General features: G+C 33.9%; 1 long non-coding RNA gene and 2 pseudogenes across 2 annotated transcripts; 1 reads left to right on the top strand and 2 right to left on the bottom strand.

The window, feature by feature from the left end:
• Positions 1-254: 254 nt before the first annotated feature.
• LOC146943684 (uncharacterized) lies at positions 255-2,831 on the top strand. Its single transcript, XR_015028111.1, has 3 exons — positions 255-305; positions 404-495; positions 2,374-2,831. It is a non-coding gene; the product is annotated as an uncharacterized LOC146943684 (long non-coding RNA).
• A 3,614-nt stretch (positions 2,832-6,445) lies between these two features.
• LOC146943683 (cytochrome P450 89A2-like) lies at positions 6,446-7,762 on the bottom strand (annotated as a pseudogene).
• A 1,148-nt stretch (positions 7,763-8,910) lies between these two features.
• Positions 8,911-10,578, bottom strand: LOC146943682 (cytochrome P450 89A2 pseudogene; annotated as a pseudogene). Its single transcript, XR_015025682.1, has one exon. The product of XR_015025682.1 is annotated as a cytochrome P450 89A2 pseudogene (transcript).
• Between the last annotated feature and the right edge of the window lie 315 nt (positions 10,579-10,893).

Below are 10,893 nucleotides of genomic sequence, written 5' to 3'. Positions count from 1 at the left end.
AATAAAATAAAATAAAAGTATAAATAATAAAAAATACTAAAATACTAAAAAAAAGAGTATAAATAATAAAATAAAAATAAAATAAAAAAAAGAGTATAAATAATAAAAAATACTAAAAAAAAGAGTATAAATAATAAAATAAAAATAAAATAAAAAAAAGAGTATAAATATTAAAAAATACTAAAAAAAAGAGTATAAATAAAAAATACTATAAATAAAAAATACTACATTTCTATTTTTATTAGGTGCACCGTCATTGTTTCTATTTTATCAGAATAAACATTTGCTTTGCTCTTTCCTTGGACGTACCTGCTATCAACTATCTTTTACTTCAATCATGTTCCAAATTTGCAACATTTTTTTTTTAACACTCTTCACTTTCTTTTTTCTTTCTTATGCTCAGCATCGCAAAATTGTGATGTGTTTGGATTCATAAGAAGTTGTTTCCAACACCAACATTCAATCCTGAGTTTTCTACTGATATCTTACTGATAGGTATGTCCAAGTTTCCAATGAGATTTTTTTTTATTTGAATGCTCCGATGAGTTTTTTTTTGGGTGAGTTCAAGTTTGCACTCGTACATCATTACTAGTAGAGACAGAGCCAGAGATTTAAATTTAAGGGGAATCAAGTTGAAAGTATAATTTATTAAAGAAAAAGTAAATTTTAAATGTACAATACATACAGGGGCGGATCTGGACTCACAATGTTGGTGAGGCACAATTTTTTTGTCAAATAATTAAATAAAACTAAATTTAATAAGAAATTATATTAAAAATAGTTGTAGCAAAACGATCATTTATTTGACCATTGATCATCCATCTTGTTACTTAGTAGACTCTTCACATATTCTTCATTCTGATTCAATTTCAATTTCAAACAATATAAAATCAATTTTAGTAGTCAAAACCTAATAATAGCTTGACAAACATGCTAACGATAAAAACTCAATTCTTAGGTCTTTTGTAAAACCATTTTCCAACAAGCAACACAATATATATAGCTTGATAATCACAAAAACTGATATTACTTATTATTAACATTAAATTAAATAATTAATTTCATTCTCTATTTTTTTATAGAAGTAATTTCATTCTCTATATGTCAAAAAAATACTTCCAATAGTTATATGCATGTGCTTTGTAAAACAGAGATAGATACTAAGTCCCACATCTGCTGTATTGCAAGCTTACAAAGTCAAACTACACTATAAATAAGTGAACAATTCTCTTTGTGCTTTATCCAATTCATTGTGGGTCATTGTTAGTATTTGGTTTGAACAATCCTCACTAGTTTGAAACCCATTGGCTGAAAAACTTTAGGCTTTTCAAGTACGTGGTGGTACTGGTACATGAGTTCTTTGTTTTCTGCTAATTGTGCAAGAATTCAAGAGTACAAATTCATAAAAGTTTTTGGCTGGGCTGGTGTGGCACTTGCCACACCAGGACCTGTTCAGGTCCGCCCATGAATACATACAAGAAATTTAAGAAATTATAAGACATATTCAAAGCTAAAATGTATTCAAAATTAAAAGAAATTTCAAGAATATAAGAAAAACAAGTATCTTGAGGTTTGCTACTAAATTGCTAGACTAAAACAAATTTTTATAACATTGAAACTCGAATTTCAAAGATCGCAATCTTAGATAAAAGTCAATTTGACAAACTATTCCTTTGAAAACCTAGTAAGCATGAAAAGACACTTCTTCATCGACTCAAACTGACATAATTGGCCAATGTCATCAAAAGAAATTCATATGATCGTACGATATGACCTAATTGGACTAAGAATGAATCAGGAATTTGAATTTCGAATTTCGGAATCTTTGGTATAGTTTAGTCCTGCAAATTAATATCCCTTCATAAACCTAGTAGACTCGAAAAGAAATTTAACGGTTCTAGTTGTTTACCTATGTTTTTGGTAAACAATAAAACTAATTTTAAAATGTTGCTTGCAGGATCAAACTATAAATCCTAGGGCATGTTGTGCATTGATTTTCCAAAAAATGTATGAATGTTCATCATATTCATGAGTTTGTTTATGAACAGAATGAAGAAAACTGTTTTGATATGAGAATAGTTGTCTTTCGACAGAAAGTAACAAGGATGTTTAAGATTAAAATACTAAAAGACTTAGAATTTTAAAGGCAAAGAAACTTCAAAGAAAGTAAATTGCATTGCTGAAATGAAAAATATGGTACATCAAATCATGTTACATACATTCTGACTCTTTTCTCTTTGTGTGCTTGGATAATTCGAGTGTAAGAACTTTTGATAATGATTTGTGACCCCTTTTTCCTATGAAAAACTACTATATATACATAAAAGAAAATAACTAATAAACTAACGGCTAGAAATTACATCTTTTTGACAGCTTTAGCATGCTTTCCACGTGTTTGAACCTTTAAGCTTGCTTCTTCAAAGAATTTGAACTCTTCTGGTCGAAAGCCATTCCTGTCAAAAGCATTCCATAGTTCGATCGAAATCACCAAATTCAAATCTCTGACTTAAAGAATAATGTGATTTTGATTACCCAAGCAACAGTCGAAATTCATAGAAGAAAATACAGGCTAACACTAGTCGAGACAATTTTTTCGTTTCTTGCAAAGACAATTCACTATGTTAAGAGGTGTGACATAAGATTTTTGAATCTTATCATTGGTCGACAAGGGTCTAGCCTTTCTTTTAGATCAAATGAACTACATTGAGCTTATCTTGTGATCAATTAAACAACAATTAGCTCATTGTTCGACAAAGGTTTGACCTCTCTTCTAAATTTGATGAACTACATTGAGTCTATACTAGTGGTTAGTTGATCATTAGATAGTTCAGCGGTCGACAACAGTTCAATATCTTTTCTAAATCGAATGAAACAGATTGATGATTCGTTTGTAATTCGTTGAAAAAAAGTTAGTTCATTGGTCTGCAATAATTTGATTTCTCTTTATGGACTATAATAAATATTTTGCTATCTCGACACACTCTTCTTCAACCTCGACACATATTATTAAAGGCTTTTAGGCCCAATACCTAAACTGAATAACCTAGGGTACAACTCTTCTCCCAGCAATTTTTGCTCATTCCCAACAAAATAACCTAGCGTGAGTTAACTCACGCAAGAGTATTTTCAGGTTGAGTTAACTCACGCAGGAGTATTTTATGTTGGGAATGAGCAAAAATTGTTGTGAGAAGAGCCATTTTCAATAACCTATGATTCAAGTCAAAGCAAAAAGCCCAACCACATGTCTTTGACTCGGTTAAGGACTTCTAAAAACATATGAGAAAATGCTCTAGCAAGAACATTGTTGTCTAGTGGCAGGCGGACATGTCCGTAGGATGCAATGGTTCGAGTTCGAGTCTTGTTTGGGGCATAACATTCCTTATTCCTTTAGGAAAGCTTAGTGAGAATTTATCTTCCTTTAGGAAAGCTTAGTGAGAATTTATCTTATCCGAGGATGAGCCTCCCTGCATAATAGTAAAGGAGTTTCCTTACTATAAATAAACAAATTTCTCATAGTTGAGGTGAAGCCATTGATTCCTCATGAAAACACTTCGGACATTAGTCACGTATGTAGTGGAGCAAAGACATTTTATAGTTCTAGCAATAACACCCTAGAATCAAATTTAACTAATAAATAAACAAATTTCTCATAGTTGAGGTGAAGCCATTGATTCCTCATGAATCCGAGGATGAGCCTCCCTACATAATGGTAAAGGAGTTTCCTTACTATAAATAAACAAATTTCTCATAGTTGAGGTGAAGCCATTGATTCCTTATGAAAACACTTCGGACCTTAGTCACGTATGTAGTGGAGCAAAGACATTTTATAGCTCTAGCAATAACACCCTAGAATCAAATTTAACTAATAAATAAACAAATTTCTCATAGTTGAGGTGAAGCCATTGATTCCTTATGAAAACACTTCGGACCTTAGTCACGTATGTAGTGGAGCAAAGACATTTTATAGTTCTAGCAATAACACCCTAGAATCAAATTTAACTAATAAATAAACAAATTTCTCATAGTTGAGGTGAAGCCATTGATTCCTCATGAAAACACTTCGGACCTTAGTCACGTATGTAGTGGAGCAAAGACATTTTATAGTTCTAGCAATAACACCCTAGAATCAAATTTAACTAAATTAAGGCTTTACTTGTTGTTAGTTGAACCGTGGTATGTACGATCATTGGTCGACAATGGTTCAAGCTCTAGTCTAAATCTGACAAACTACATTAAGGCTTCACTTGTGATCAGTTGGACCATAGTTAGTTCATTGATTGACAAGATCTCTATTTAGATATAGATAAACTACATTAAGACTTCACTTGTGATCAGTTGAGTTGTGGTAAGATTATTGATCGACACAACCTTTCTTTTGAATCGAAATAATTGCATCGAGGTTTTGCTTGTGATCGATAGAATTGTGGTTAGTTCATTGGTCAATAAAGGTTCAACCTTTTAAAAAAAAAAAAATCAAATGAATTGCCTTTTTCTCTATATTTAGCATGTGTGAGTTTTGTTACTTAGATCTTTAAAACAAAACACAAAATGCTAAAATTAGTATAAGATATTTTACCTGCGGATGAGATGTTGAGGAAGGTTACCATTGTCAAAACGACAATTGGTTTAGTAAGCAGCAGAACTAATCTCCGTTGCATAGCGACCAGGATTGAAGCAAGACTCCAAGACATCAAATGTGCATTGATCAAGCTTTGGCGAGCTAAAGCATTGATCTCCAAAGTGTACCTCATGTGTGGATCCAATAACTTGAAAATTGGATGCATTGCACTTAACTGCCTATGAGCAGACAATATAAATGGTTCCATGCAAACATGTATACGTAGCCTCAACCTATATAAAATTCCCCCCAAAAAAAAGTTACATAAAACAACACTCAAATGACATGTCATGCAGCAGTAGAGATCACCACTTATGTTTAAAAAATAAAACACCTGCATAATTTTGTCTAAACATGTTAACCACCCAACACACGCCGCATTAAAACATGGAAAACCCTAAACCCCCAAATCAAACAAAACAATTTGAACCATTCAAATAGCAATCAAAACGAAAAAAATGTTACTTAGGGCATTTTCCCAAAGGATCAGAGGGAAGAAAGGGTTTGAGTGGAGAGTAAGAAGATTAATATGATTGTTGTTGAAGAAGATGGATGGAAGAAGATGAATCAATTTTTTCCCCGGATTATGAATTGATTGAAGGAAGAAATGCTTGGGTGGAAGAATGGAAAGAAGAAGACGCAAAAAATGGAAAGAAAAGACGTAGAAGAAGAAAGTAGTGGACAACAATGTTATTGAAAGAATAGAGCTTAATTAATGCATGGGGTCAAACTGAAAATAACAAAAAGTATAAGGCTATAATCTATAAAATTAAATAATAAGTATTTCAAATACAATGAAGTACATTTGGCTGTTTTTTATTGATGTTATGTGTAGGGTCGCTCCTACGAATTCGGAGGCCGGCTCTGTAAGTGAAAAGAGGTCCGTAATAAAATTAAAACGTATTTGTTTTAAAAGAAAAATGTTCTATTTAAAAAAATTTAAAAGATAAATACAAGGTGTCGTATATATGCGATACGCCCAAAGATGAAAATCACTACCGTATACATGAGGAACCTCAAACCACCCTCCCAAAAAAACACACCTAACACCAAAAGCAAGAGGACTCAATCTAATAGGCTTAAAACAAGACAATAGAATAGGAAAAAGAAATCAAATCGGGAAAGAAGAAAAGGAAAGTCTGATGGAATGCATGGTATTATAGAGAAAGAAAATAAGGAATTTTTGTTTTTAGTGGGGTAGTACTTAGTTGTACTACTGAGCTATAATATTTTTTTTAGGCCCATACCATGGGGAGACCCAGTTCCATTGAACTCCTTGCACACCCCAAAATCCGGTCGTGGTTATGTGACATGGCTAAATTGTCCAAGTGTTTATAGAGGTAGCTTAGGCTTCACATGTATAAGATAAGAAAAACCTAAACATAATTTTCATGCCTCAGCTAGAATGGATTTCGATTCTCTTCATTAAAAATTCTCTTAAGTTTTCTTCATTTTCAATCTTCATTACATTCTTATTCTACTACCATAATCTTTATCGGTATACCAAAATAATCCAACTTTAATATTATAACAAACAACATTGCTCTTATGTTTTGCAAGCGTGTTTTATTTTCTAGTAACAACTATGATAGTAAAAGCATATGTATGCATATAACGGATCATTGTACGAAGCAAAATTTCTCCATTTGAGTGTGACAAATCCACATATAATTCCTTCAAAAATAATCCACATATAATATTCCCCTGCTGCGTTATAACATTGTCAAGCAGAGAACCTAGGGTGGTTCACGCAAGAACATGCATTTTATTTTCACCAAGAACTAAAGCAACATGTTATTGTTATCTACATACCCCAAGGATATGGTTACACATAACACACATAATCTATAACCTAGGAGAAATATGAACTTGCAATGGATTTTTCATCACCAATCACCATAGTGCATTTTATTTTCACCAAGAACTAAAGCAACATGTTATTGTTATCTACATACCCCAAGGATATGGTTACACATAACACACATAATCTATAGCCTAGGAGAAATATGAAATTGCAATGGATTTTTCATCACCAATCACCATAGTGAATTCTTCTTTTTTCGACAAATCAACATGCCCATCTTCACCTTCTGATCAAAATTCCAAACCAAATTTGCCACAAAATATTTCAAATGGAGCAAAGCTAATTTATTTCCTGGACAAATTCTCCTTCTAACTCCAAACGACATCATCTTTATCTCTTTACTCCCCGTAATATCAAATGTTTCATCTTTCAAAAATCTCTCTGGCTTAAACTCAAATGGATCCTCCAAAACGAGGATCCCACCCCATCTCTGCCACCATGAAATTCACCATCTAATTTTTAGTCACCAAATAACCATTCAGAACCACGTCCTCATTCACCTTGTGTGACAACACAAAATGCCCCGGTGGATGACGTCTTAACCCTTCCTAAACCACACACTTTAGATACGGAAGTTTCTGCAAGTTTTCCTCTTTCACTTCCTCCTTCTCTCCAACACCATCACCATCCATCACCTCTTTAATCTCCTCTATAAGCCTCTCTTGCACATTTGGGTACTTCACCAAATTTTCCATAATCCATTGCAAAGCAATTGAAATAGTATATGTCCCAGCATTCAAAAGCTCCGAACAAAGACTAACCATTTCATCCTCACTTAGTTTTCGTTTCTCCTGGGGCAACTCCATCTCTAAAAGAGTATCCACTTATGAAAGAATAGTGTTAGGATTGCTCATTCCACTCTCCTTAACTTGCTTCCTCGCTCTTATCAATGGAAACATAACATCTTCTTGTTCCTTACGCAACTTCAATAACTCCTCCCACCGTTTACGCTACAAAATCCTTGTAACTGTTGGCCAAAAATTCAATATAATAAATCTATGTATACTCAACAAAAGTGTCCTATTTATAAAATAAAAAAAAGTGTCCTATTTACACGTTCAATGTCACTAATTTTCTCATCGTTAAGTCTTTCACCAAAACATGTGAAAACTAGTAAACAGAACATGACGTAGGTAAAGTGACGAATGACTGTAACAAAACTAACAAAATATGTGGATTCCAATTCAGATGCAATTTTGAGTTTTGATACGGTTGATGAGAATGTGTAGGACCCACTTACGAATTTTTGAGAACGATTTCATCTTTGATGGATGAAGCATCTCCGAAGTGAGGTTGCCACGAAGGCTATGCCACGTGGGTCCATAAAAAGTGGAATTGATTTTGTGTTGGTTGCTTGACATGATTTTTGAAGTGGGAAGTTCTTTAGGGCGAACGTGGTATACTTAGGCATGACAACAAAAGCCATACCCGTGGTTACCCACCCGAACCAAACTCAATTTGACGGGTTTTCCCGTTTTGACTGGGTTTGGGTTTTTCCCGATTTCAAAACACGGGTATGGGACGGGAAACGGGTACATAGGTACCCACCCCAAACCCATACCTAAACCCGTCCCGAATCTAGAAAACTACTTTTTATGTTGATATGCCATGTTATTTTGTTTGATAATTGCCGTGTTATATAAACTATCATTGATATTGAAAGGAACAACTAAATCAATCGGTCTAACAAATGTTAAATGAACATATTGTTGGATAATGCATTACAATATTTCTCCAGGGGTTGCAAAAAAAACTTCTATTTTTTCTTTAAAAAAATTATTCAATGCGGGGACGGGGATGAGGCGGGGATACCCAAACCCGTCGAGGACTTGTATGGGGTTCAATTTCTCATCCTCGTTGGGTATAGGTAGGGTAACGGGCAAGTATATAAGAATCAGGTATGGGGACGGGGAATATTAAACTCATCCCCACCCCGCCCCATTGCCATGCCTAGGTATACCTCATCAATAGAAAATAATGGAATCATAATGCAATACCCGAGAATAGTACGGTCCTCTACTGGTGACAAAAAATGTAGATTATAATTTTGTCCCATTTGTGTTTGATTGTGTATTTTAAAATGACAAGTACAATAAACCAAATTGATTTCGTAATTTTTAAAATAATAGTTATAGTTTCCCTTGCAGATTTAAAAACAATATTTTTAATTATTAACTGTTTATAATTTATTTTTAAATTTATTGACGAATTTCATTTTCCTATTTAAATTGTATTTTTAGAATGAAGATTGATTCAATTGATAAAGGAGTTTACTCCTATCTCGTAAGAATATTGTTCAAACTTCCGTTATTAACTTGAGAACCTATTTAATGGTGCTCTTTAGGAATATAGGATCCAACTCACCAAAAATTTATTTGTAAAGAAAACCTATTTTTTTAAAGGATAAACAAAATCTAATCGTCAATGAGCATTGGGACTTGAACAATTCAACCATGTATTACTTGTTGTTTACTTTATTTTTTTCGAATTATTACCAGGATATGGTTACACGTAACACACATAATCTATAGCCTTGGAGAAATATGAACTTGCAACGGATTTTTCATCACCATAGTGAATTCTTCTTTTTCCGACAAATCAACATGCCCACCTTCAGGAACCTTCCAATCAAAATTCCAAACCAAATTAGCCACAAAATATTCCAAATGGAGCAAAGCTAACTTATATCCAGGACAAATTCTCCTTCCAACTCCAAATGGCATCATCTTTATCTCTTTACTTCCAGTAATATCAAACGTTTCATCATTCAAAAATCTTTCTGGCTTAAACTCCATTGGGTCCTCCCAAACACGAGGATCCCTCCCCATCTCTGCCACCATGAAATTCACTGTCCAATTTTTAGGCACCAAATAACCATTCATAACAACATCCTCATTCACCTTGTGTGGCAACACAAAATGTCCCGGTGGATGAAGTCTTAACCCTTCCAAAACCACACACTTCAGATACGGAAGTTTATGCAAGTCTTCCTCTTTCACTTCCTCATTCTCTCCAACACCATCACGACCCATCACCTCTTTAATCTCCTCTACAAGCCTCTTTTGCACGTTCGGGTACTTCACCAAATTTGCCATGATCCATTGCAAAGCAGTTGAAGTAGTATCTGTCCCAGCATTCAAAAACTCTGAACAAAGACTAACCATTTCATCCTCACTCAATTTTCGTTTCTCCTCCGGCAAATCCAACTCTAAAAGAGTATCCACATATGAAACAACTGTGTTAGGATTGCTCATTCCACTCTCCTTAACTTGATTCCTAGCTCTTATCAACGGAAGCAGAACATCTTCTTGATCCTTACGCAACTTCAACAACTCCTCCCACCGTTTACGCAACAAAATTCTTGTAATTGTTGGCCAGAAATTCAATATATTAAATCTACTTAAATTCAACAAAAGTGTCCTATTTACACGTTCGACCTCACTAATTTTCTCATCGTTAAGTCTTTCACCGAAACACATGAAAACTAGTAAACAAAACATTGCATAAGTAAAGTGAGGAATGATTGTAACAGAATTAACAGAATCTGTAGATTCCAATCCTGATGCAGTTTTGAGACGGTTGATGAGAATGTGTAGGACCCATTTACGAATTTCCGAGAAGGATTTCATCTTTGATGGATGAAGCATCTCGGAAGCGAGGTTGCGACGAAGGCTACGCCAAGTGGGGCCATAAAAAGCTGAACTAATGTTGTGTTGGTTGCTTGACAAGATTTTGGAAGTGGGAAGTTCTTTAGGACGATCAGAGAAGACATTGGAGTTTTGAATGAGAGAGTGGTGGGCTAGAGAATGGTCGGAGATGAAAACGGAGCGTTGAGAACCAATTTTGAGAGTGATAATAGGACCAAGTTTGGAGTGTAGGGTTTTGAGAAAAGGTTCAAGTTGAGAGGATGACTTTTTTAGACTTAAAATGCTTGTGATGATGGGTATGTGTGGTGGACTAGGAGGGAGGGGTGCAGTGGTGGTAAGGGTGGAAAAGATGGCTCTGATGAGGAAGATGATGCATAGAGAGACAAGTGCGATGAACCAAGTTTCCATTACGTAAAAATTGTTTGTATGAAACTAAAAACTGAGGATGATGGTATGAATATGGTGAGCAAGGTGATATAAATAACTGACGCCTCTCCTTGTCATATACAAACAAACAGATTAACATGAAAGGTTATTAGGGAAATACTTGATTATATTTTTTTTTGGTCAAAGACTCTAGATGATATATTTTACTTAACAACAAAGTATACACAATTTTTATTTACCAACAAAGTAAATACATTTTTTTGTTATTTGGTACAAATTTGGTACAGAAGTAATTAATACAATTTAAATGTATAACATATGTAACTTTTGTCTTTATTTTATAATTAAAATAAAAAATAATCAAATCTTATTGCAAC

This window comes from Medicago sativa, chromosome 2 (assembly GCF_051527215.1).
Source record: "Medicago sativa cultivar Bolivia chromosome 2, Bolivia_mono, whole genome shotgun sequence".
Lineage (NCBI taxonomy): Eukaryota > Viridiplantae > Streptophyta > Magnoliopsida > Fabales > Fabaceae > Medicago > Medicago sativa.
Note: the sequence above shows the minus strand (reverse complement) of the source record. Positions and strands in the feature narration are given on the sequence as shown.